The 10,289-nt window shown below is 36.3% G+C and overlaps 1 long non-coding RNA gene across 1 annotated transcript; it reads right to left on the bottom strand.

Annotated features, from left to right (window-relative positions):
- Positions 1–4,800: 4,800 nt before the first annotated feature.
- On the bottom strand, positions 4,801–7,742 carry LOC142109182 (uncharacterized). The gene is made up of 3 exons (XR_012680305.1): positions 7,636–7,742; positions 6,931–7,029; positions 4,801–4,881 (listed from the first exon to the last, which is right to left on the bottom strand). It is a non-coding gene; the product is annotated as an uncharacterized LOC142109182 (long non-coding RNA).
- Positions 7,743–10,289: the final 2,547 nt, after the last annotated feature.

The raw sequence follows: 10,289 nt of genomic DNA, 5'->3' as shown, positions 1-10,289 counted from the left end.
AAGACACGCCCATCTTAAGTCTTTTACGCAACGGAAAATAAGATGCAACAGACCTTAAGCATTCAGTTCATCTTAAGATCCGCTTCTTAAGATCTGCTTCTTATTTAACGTTAAGAAAGTGTTACGCAACGGTAAATGTCGGAGGTTGCGAAGAGTTTGTTTACAAATGTTAAAACACAATCGAGTGTATATTGTATAGAATTTGTGTTAACTAATTAATCGCATTAGCATTTATATAATTAGATTATCTTGGATAAATGATTTTAAAGTGTTACTCAGCTAAATCAACACACCTTTTTAATCACTGACATGAAAGATCGTATAATATGTTTGAGTTGAACTGAGCGCATGTGGATGCAAATGCATCTAATTCGCTAGTATAAATAAACATGCATATAAATATTAAAATTAATATATGCTAACAATTTGTGTCCTGACCGTTACAAATGCGTAGTGTACTCTTCCATAATCGATACATAGGAAAGTACATACAACCTCCACACAGATAAAGGGCTTGAGTCAGGAATCTAACTCATGACTCAGCAAGCGTGCAACAGATGTAAGAGCTGGATAATAGTACTTCAAGAAAAAAAAAAACACAACACAGCCACTCTTCCTTATTACCCAAAAATATATGCCAGTTAAGATCTGCACGGGTACCTTAGAGGTTAGCACTTCTGTCTCACAACACTGGCGTCATGAGTTTGAATACCAAGCATGGCCGTAGCATCTGTGTGCAGCTTGTGGGACTAGCTCATTAATGAAAGGAACACAATAGGAACTTTGGCCAAACCAGCCTATGTTTTGTTTTTGCAAGGGGTAGTATTAGGATAGTATTTAGCTAATAAGAAAAGTAATGTTTTGTTTTCATGTAACACATAAACACTTGATAGCTTGATTTTTACTCTGTCGTTCAAACGTGATCTACTACACACTCTACCACAATGATAAATCTGTCCTCATATTTTAGATCGGTGGTAATTGGTATCCTGATGCTGGGGATACCGACACCCAATACCACTACAAAAGAACACCGAAGCGGGAATTAAACCAACTTATTAAAATATACACTTACCTTCTCCCTGACGCAGGACATCCCCGGAGGCACAGCTCTGGGTCTACACGGTAGCACCTCTGCCTCCCAGTGCTGGTGTCATGAGGTTGATTCCTGCCCATTGCCTTATCTGTGTGGACTTAGTGTTCTCCCCATGTTAATTTGGCTTTCCTTGCAAAATCCAAAGACATACAAGTAGCTTCATGTGCTGCAAACAAATTGACCCCAGTCTGTCTGTGTTATGACTTTTACATTGTAAGCTCTTCTCTGCCTTCTCTGTACAGCAAGCCAGAATTAGTGGTGCAATATAAATGTGGTAATGATGATGCAGTAGTAATGAAACAATGTACCTTAAATGTTATTAATGTTTTATTTAAATCTCCATTCTTTATTGTCCTGATACCCACATGTTGTGCAATTGTAATATATTAATAAAGACACACACACCAATATTTCAGTTTGATTAGATTATATTAATTTTTACATTTAGAAAACATATATGAATTAATAAAAAATCAACATTAACCATAAAGGTCGGTTAATAATTTGAGATTTATTTTATTTTTTTCTCATATTTGTCGATTTTGCTGGCATATTGCCTGATGCGTTCCGAAATTGCGGGCGAAGGTGGATTTCGTGACCTTATGGAGGTGTATTCGGGAGCTTTAAAAGAAAAAAATAATAATACATGCCCACCGAATGTAGAAAACACATAGGAGTTAGCAGAGACGTGTACTGTTACATAACTTTCAACTTACAGCAATGTCTAATGGGATGCAAAATGCATTTGGAGGAAGAGGCCTAAGGCTATTTGGTTGCAGATATATATATATATATATATATATATATATATATATATATATACACATATTTCTGTTATGCCCAGGGAAGGGGGGGGGGGGGGTGGAGAGTGTGTTATCCAAAAACACTCAGTAGGCCCATCATGATGGAAACCTGTGACACTTATAAGTATGTGTACCTCAATTGGCCATGTGTGAAATCAGGGATTTATTACCACTACAATATGCGTCTAAATGGCAGAAATTGATGTAAAGGGTTCAATGTCAATACTTACCATCTACCAATGCCTCCACCTTATAGCTGACCTTTGCCACCTTCTCCGTCTCCTCTTCCTGCTCCACCACCACCTCCGCCACCTCCTCTTCCTCCTGCACTACCACTACCTCAACCTGCACCACCACCGCCTCAGCCATCTCCTCTTCCTCCTGCATTCCCGCCTTAGCCATCTTCACCTCCTCCTGCACCACCACTGCCTCAGCCACCTCCTCTTCCTCCTGCACCACCACCACCTCCACCTCCTCCTGCACCACCACCACCTCAGCCACCTCCTCCTCCTCCTGCATCACCACCTCAGCCACCTCCTCCTGCACCACCACCACCTCCACCTCCCCCTGCACCACCACCGCCTCAGCCACCTCCTCCTCCTCCTGCATCACCGCCTCAGCCACCTCTTCCTCCTCCGCCTCTCACCTGGCACGACTGATACGGTCTGTTAGAATAAATATTACATATAGGGATATTGTTAAAAGTTCAACCTGGTTCACAATTATATAGATGTAGTCAGATAATAATGTGATCTGATATTGTTAAACATTTATTTTTCACCAGAGATAAAGATAATCTTTACCAAACGGATATAAACATGACAGACACACATCACTTTCACATGGGCTGTAACAATGTTTTATTTTAGGCTTAGGGAAAAAACACCAAACTTTTGCAGCGCTGCACACTAATGTACAAAAACAAAATGATGAAATCAGCTCCTGGTCACTATATAATCAAATATATTGTGTAATCAATAATACATATAAAAAGATAATATAATATAATCAATACATAAATAAATTAACTCAACCAAGAGAATCATATAATAAAAATATACTAAAAAATAAATATATATAAAAAAAAATCCTAATAATAAAATCAATGCATAGATACAGAACACGCTGTAAGATGATAGGATAACTCTGGGTATGAAACAATTCCAGTAATTACAATAATAAGCTAGCAATTTTCTTCCTCCAATACCATTGATTTGATATTCATATGTGGGCCCACAATATATATATTATGCTCAGTGTACACTGACAGGTATGGAGTTTTAGGTAAGGTTAGTTATATTATATTGATCCTCCAATCTTTGATATATTTCAAAGGTGCTGCTCAGTAAATAAATGAATAAATATCAGTCTAATAAAACCATATATGTTGCACACAAATAAAAATGTGCATAGATCCGGATTTATCAACACTATGGGCTAGATTTACTAACAGGCGTGTTTGTAAACCCGCCGACTTTCGGCGGGTTTGGCGGCGGTTTAGCCATCGCCGGATTTACTTAGGCTAAACCCGCCGTCCAAACGGCCAGAAATTATGTTTTCAAACCCGCCTCTGTATAAAGCGCCATGACGGTTTCAACAATGTTCAACATACAAACAGCCGGATTTACTATTAGGGGGTTTATAAAGCCGCCGGAAAACCGCCATTCAATAGACCAAAATGAAAGCGCTGCTTGTGAGCAGCGAGATTGTTCAAACAGTGTGCTGTTTCAGGTATTTAGTCAATCAGACCATAAGAGAAAGCACCTTTGATATTTTAATCATTTGGAAAATCATTATTTATTGCTAAAGGGACAAAATAAATGTAATAATAATTTATGAAATAATTTTTTTTTATATTTTTTTTTTAAAGGGACACTGTTATAGCATTATATTTTGTAGAAAATGTGAATATATAATATTAATAACTGATTGTTAATGGTGGATATAATCATTTATGTTGCACAATTTGTCATGACATATTGTCCAAATAATGTAATAATTAAATAATTTTATCCCCTTTATATAATGAAAATTTTTTATTCCCTCATAAGATAATATTTTATTCATTTTGCCCCTTAATCAATAAATAATGATTGCCAACATAATTTAAATGTCAATGGTACTTTCTCTAATGTTCTGAATGGCAAAATAGTTCAAACAGCATATTTAAGCTATCAAGCCATTCTGAAGCAGGTATTAAAACTGTCCTGTCCTGTCTTTTGGCTGGCGGTTTTGTGGCGGATTTGTGGCGGTTTCATCCAAACCGCCGGCGGTTTTGTCCAATCCGCCACACATCGCCAGTCATTTTAAATTGTAGCCTCAAGTCGCCCTATAGTAAATGCGGCGGTTTGAACCACTAAACCGCTGGCGATGAGTGGCGGTTTCAAACCGCCACCAAACACGATTCTTAGTAAATCTAGCCCTATGTCTCCGTTTAGATCTTGATATGACATGCAGTAAATAGAATCACATTGTCCTTATTATAACAGACTTGCAACAGCGCTAACCTGTCCGGTTAATATATTAGCCAAAATTGGCAGAGTTAGTAAATGATTGGTCGCAAAAAGTCTGGATCAGGTACATAATTCCTTCCTGAGTGGCTTTTACATCCGATATACGGGTGCCGGTGAATAAAATGTGCGCTCCAGCACTGACGGGCCGCCTCCTGCAAGGTCTCAATCCAGAGCTGTGTATCCCTAGATTAAGCCACTCGAATGTCTACTAATAGAGGGTTTGAATAGTAATCGTCACGTATGATGAGCTCCTCTGGAGCAAACTGGTTATGCACTGTTACTGCACATCCATAGCGGTTCGTGTAATAAATAAACCGATGTTAAAATAATGCCTTGCATAGAGTTCAATAAGATAAAATAAATAATAATGTACTAACGCGTTTCGTTACAACATATAACTTCAGGAATCAAAGTAGCTTCCATGTTTCTTAGAGCTCTTATTTAACAAGACACTCTGCAGGCAAAACACCTATCAGACACAATTAAGTTAATTAGTGAACCAGGAGCAGCTGAGATAGATATAAAATTTAACCCTTATATATAGATTCCACTCAAGGGATATAAAGGTACAGATTTCATGTAGCAAAATAATACAAATATAAACACAGATACAAAATATTGAGATATATAATGTAGCTCATCACATAAACATATATAAATCAAAACAAATCAATATAATATACATGATATTAAATCATATCCAATCTATATGTATATATTATGGTTAAATAAAGACACAAAAATATAAAGAAAATAGACTATAAAACAGGCACTTTTGGCACTATAGGCTTAGGGACGTGGAAATCTCATTTAGAATGTATAATTAATTTAAATTTGTTACTTTTTGGTCCCATGAGAATTAAATTGAGCATATAATTAGTGACAGATTGGGGAGATATATTACAAGAGGTATTTGTGTTGGTGCTGCTAATATGTGAAAATCAGCTTACGTAAACTGGGATCGTTGGGCTCCAAATTTGCACACAATTATATTTGAAATATGATACATCTGACAATAATATATTATAATTGTTTGAAAGTTAATGTCAGTATCTTGCCTTAGTAGTTCTATCTTCTGCTTTACAGGGGTATCACTGGGTCCATGAGTTTGAATCCCAAACATGTCCTATCGGTCTAGAGATTGGGCCTCAATCAGCATTGATACTAAATGAAATGTTAACCCAAAATATTTTTTTTTTAAAAAAGGCCCAAAAGAATGTTGCATTGGAGGGGAAGATGCATCTGTAGTCTGGAGACAGATTTATATTTGGGGTAGGGCATGTCCTCGATAAACTTTGAAAGTGATTCTAAAAATTAAACATTTATTAGTATTATTGATTCTTCTCTGATTACTAAAGATTGAATAGAGAACTCATGTCTCCTGATCTCTTCCCTCAGCTCCTCCAAGAGCTGTGGTTGGGGCCAGCGTAAATCACTCCACTGCCGCTGGAGCTGGACTACAGTCCTACAGCTGTGAAATTGCAGTCATATGAAGTGGCAAACAATACATAGGCCTGCAGCTTTGTTTCATTGGTAACGTAGTGGCCACTGGGCATGGTATCCATGCCCTCCGCCAATACACGCAGCTCACTACGAGCAAAGGTAGCAGACTTCATTTTGACTTCTGTCAATTCCTTCCAGTATCGCGGATCTCTTCCATATTTGTGTGCAAAATGTTGGCTTGTCATTCATTCCTCGTATCCTAGCAAACGGGGGGCGGGCCAATGGGAATTGTACTCCGCTATTTGCAATTACAGGCACCTGATAACAGGCGCTAGATTTATAAGAGTGGTAGTTTTTGTCCACACTGATTTGTAAATGTAAGTGTAGAAATAAAGTGTAACATTTTAAGGTAACTACCAGAAAAAGCATACAGTAATTTACTTATGATTTAAAATATGTGTCTGTTATTTAAAACATGACTTAGTGATATAGTTTTGATAAGGTGCAAAGTAACACTCCTATCCTCACAAACTTACTGAAAAATTTAATTTTAGGTAACACAGAGGGCATAGTGGTGTTATTGACAGTGAGTGAGATTGGAGGCCAGTTTGTGACTCTGGCATGAGGGACAATAATGAGCTCTGTATAGAACACGATTTGCTTTAGCTATCGTTGTGACATTCATGGGGTGAATGCAGAAAGACAGTGGTTTTGCACAGATAGTTCCGAAATAAATAGGTCAGGGAAAGCAATGTAGATTTGGGTGTCCTCAGCGTAGAGGTAGTATTGGAGGCCAAATGACCAAGTTAGTACCCCAAGACAAGAGATATACAATATTAAAGTACAACATTTAGAAAAAAAGGAACCCATAATGGCTGTCTTCTTTATCTGTTTAAAATATTAGCGAAAAGCGATCACCCTTAGGCTATTTTGAAACAAAATATTACTTGACTGTGAGTACTTTGTAGACACCTGTACTTTAAAGCTGTAAAATCTACAATTTCTGATGCCTTAACTGTAACACAGGTCTCCCAATAACCTAAAAAGAATAACATTGTTAACTATAGATACTTACATGCTGCAAAAGGCAAGTCCATCATGTCTTGATCTTCCTCCATGAAATGAGCCTTGCCGCACCTCTTTTGTACTTAAGCTGACAGCTGGGTCATAAGGTCTGTTGGAATAAATTACAAACATTTAGCTATTTACTAAAATGGTGTCCATTTCTCACTTATCCTCAAAATGAAAGTGAATGTAAAGTATCTCCATTAAATCACATTGATAAATCAGTGCGTTCAAATCAATAAACAGACACAACACTTACTTTATGTAATTTGCCTGGGCAGAAACGAACATTCACATATTGAGTCAGATATATGATTAACACAGACTATGCTTGATTCCTAAATATTTTTCAGGTGAGGCAGACATGTCCCAGCTAAGGCACGGTAGTACATTAATGAAAGCCTTTAGTTTGGTCTATTTTAACCTAAACTCTAACAATGAAGCTTCATCATTATTTTTATAAGTGCTATGGCTATAAAACTCACATCTGATAATCTCAGCAGGGGCAGAGGCAGCTCTTACAGCCCAATTAGAAAATATTTGCAGATTTCAAAAGTAATTTTTTTTTTAAGTCAAAACGGTCTGGTGCATGCATTTGTATATGTTTAGAAAAATGAAACAGGCCTTTACTTCCATCACCAAACAACAATTGTATTTTTAGGATGTTAGAGAATTTGAAAAGTGTGATATAAACCATAATAGAAAAAGACTTTACCTTGCAAATCAGTCTGGAACCTGAAGTGGCCATCCTCCATAGTTTCAGGAGGGCTGGGGATCTGTTGGATAAACATGTAACATGGGGAAGAGCAAAAAAAACATAAGAATCATCTTAATAGATATTAGATTGAAAAGCTTCACAACATCCCACCTCCCCCCCAAAAAAAAAAAATTGGGTTAAAATTTATAAGACAAACAACACACACATTATAATGCACATTACATATTAAAATGGGTTGGGTAAGAAATGATGGTTGCGATGCCACCGACGCCAAAAACCCGATTTGGACAATGACTATAAAAAGCAAATGCAGACTTAGCAGAAAACTGACAATAGACATCACCGACCTGCTTGTTTTACATTCCGAACTCTGGGAAAGACACCACTTCCTATGCACGTCAGTTGTCATAGCGACTTCAACTTTTCAATATTTAAAGCAGCAATGCCACCAGCCGTGTGTAATGTCAAACTCTATAGCATGCTAAATGACCTAGTAAAGTGTTTTGCATTGCCGCTTTAAATGTTTAGTTTAATACTTATTAAAATATACTTAATAAAATATGTTTGCGTTTATTTCTGATTGCGAATTATTCTGAGATGCATTTGCATAGACTTTATTTTAATTTTTATAAAACAAAACATGATCCTTTATATATGTTACTAAGAAGGTGTGTGCAGTTGTTCATTTAATTATGTTTATTAACATTTTAGGTTGCCATTAGTGCCTGTGTTGTGTTGTTTCAATCTGAAGTATTCATTAGTGGTTAGACAGACAATCTGCCAACAGTAGGGTCATGAGTTTGAATCCAGAATCATGCCTTTATCTGTGTGGACTTTGAATAACCCCATGTTTCTGTGGGTTTACTCCAATGTGTCACTTATAGAAGAATACGCTAGTATATGTTTTGGTGATTGCTCTGTCTATAGAGTATCATGCATGTATAATTATGATTGCAAATTTTTAGCCGTTAAATTCGCATCCACAGTTATTTACAGATAAGTTACAGTTATTTACAGATAAAAATTACAGATGACACATGTGTAATACTTTATTGTTTATCCTTAAACCTTCAGGTTGGCAGTATTGCATGTATTGTGTTGTATGTTTTTTTAGGAGCACTATAAGCTTGGTTTATGGTTTATGTACTAACATTTATTTTCACCTAATAGTACTTTCAAACATGGTGCTTGTCATTCAAGTTTATATAATGTATGTAATGCTCAATAAGCAAGTTGCCTTAGGGGTTAGATAATCCACATTTCATCAATGAATGAGTTAGATTTCTGACAATTTAAAGTTCAACTATTATTATTATTATTATTATACTATATATCAAGGATATTTCCATAGCAAATTATTTAAACTGTGCATCTACCAAAACTTTAAGCCTTTTATATTTCATTGAATAATTATTGACATTAATAAAAATGAAAAAAAGAAAAAAAAATTATTAGAGAAGTGTATGTAGGTGTATGTTGAGCATATTTTTTGTATGGGTTTTTTAAGCAAACATTGTTTTTACAACAGTTTAGTGTGGAGGCTTATTTGGCGCTGCTGCTCTGTGCAGTTGTTAATTTTTCACAATAAAACTTTTGCGTGCCAGTAGCACTTGACTTGCATGCAATGGTGTATTGTTCAGCTTTTCGTTCTAGTCTATATCATGCACGTGTTGTTTTCACACGTACGTTGGCTTAGTGGTTAGACAATCCACCTTTCAACAGTGGGGTCATGAGTTAGAATCCTCAGTGGCGGCCTTATCTCTGTGGAGTTTAAATATCCTCCCCAAGTTTATGTGGGTTTCCTATATGTCCCTTATGGAAAAGTAGGCATGGTTTATGTTCGGACATTTTATCTATATAGTTTTAACACATTAAACTGTATTGCCTTTTATTTATACTAGCATATTATTAGCTGTTTTAAAAAAAATCTGAGTGAAGTGGATTAAGATGAATAAGATGTATGTTATGAATATTTACATGTGAGTGTTTTAAATGAACAATCCTTTTTGAATAGTTTAACGTTGTTATTCAGCACTGTTGCTATAGTTTTTTTGGACTTAAACATGATCCGTAGCTTCCTTAAGTTTAAGAATATTAAATTAAATTAACTTGAGAAACTTCTTATTTCAGTTTCCTGGACAAAACCATGTTACAATGCAAGGGGTGCAAATTAGTATTCTGTTTTGCACATAAGTTAAATACTGCCTGTTTTTTCATGTAGCACACAAATACTTGATAGCTTATTTGTACACTGAAATGTAAAGTTGATATTTTTGTGGTACATGAAAAAAACAGTCAGTATTTAACTTATGTGTAAAACAGAATACTAATTTGCACCCCTTGCATTGTAACATGGTTTTCTCCAGGAGACTGAAAAAAGAAATTTCTCAAGTTAAGATCCTTAATGACTCAGGCCCCAGGTTAAGAAAAACTGAATGCATTTCTTCTTATCTATCCGACAACTTGCCGGGTGTGATCACTTGGCACAGAGGATCCATCCGAGCGGACAGACCACTATACATTAGCCGCTTGTTCACAGGCAGAGGTTTACCCGCATGACGGCGGATTTACTACCTGGACTTACCAGTCTCTATTTCATTCATGAAGAGTATCATGAGTACTTGACATTCAATTACAGCTATCTATTATTT

Source organism: Mixophyes fleayi, chromosome 1, assembly GCF_038048845.1.
Source record: "Mixophyes fleayi isolate aMixFle1 chromosome 1, aMixFle1.hap1, whole genome shotgun sequence".
Taxonomy (NCBI): Eukaryota; Metazoa; Chordata; class Amphibia; order Anura; family Limnodynastidae; genus Mixophyes; species Mixophyes fleayi.
The sequence above is the reverse complement of the archived record's forward strand: the minus strand, read 5'-3'. Positions and strand labels throughout refer to the sequence as shown.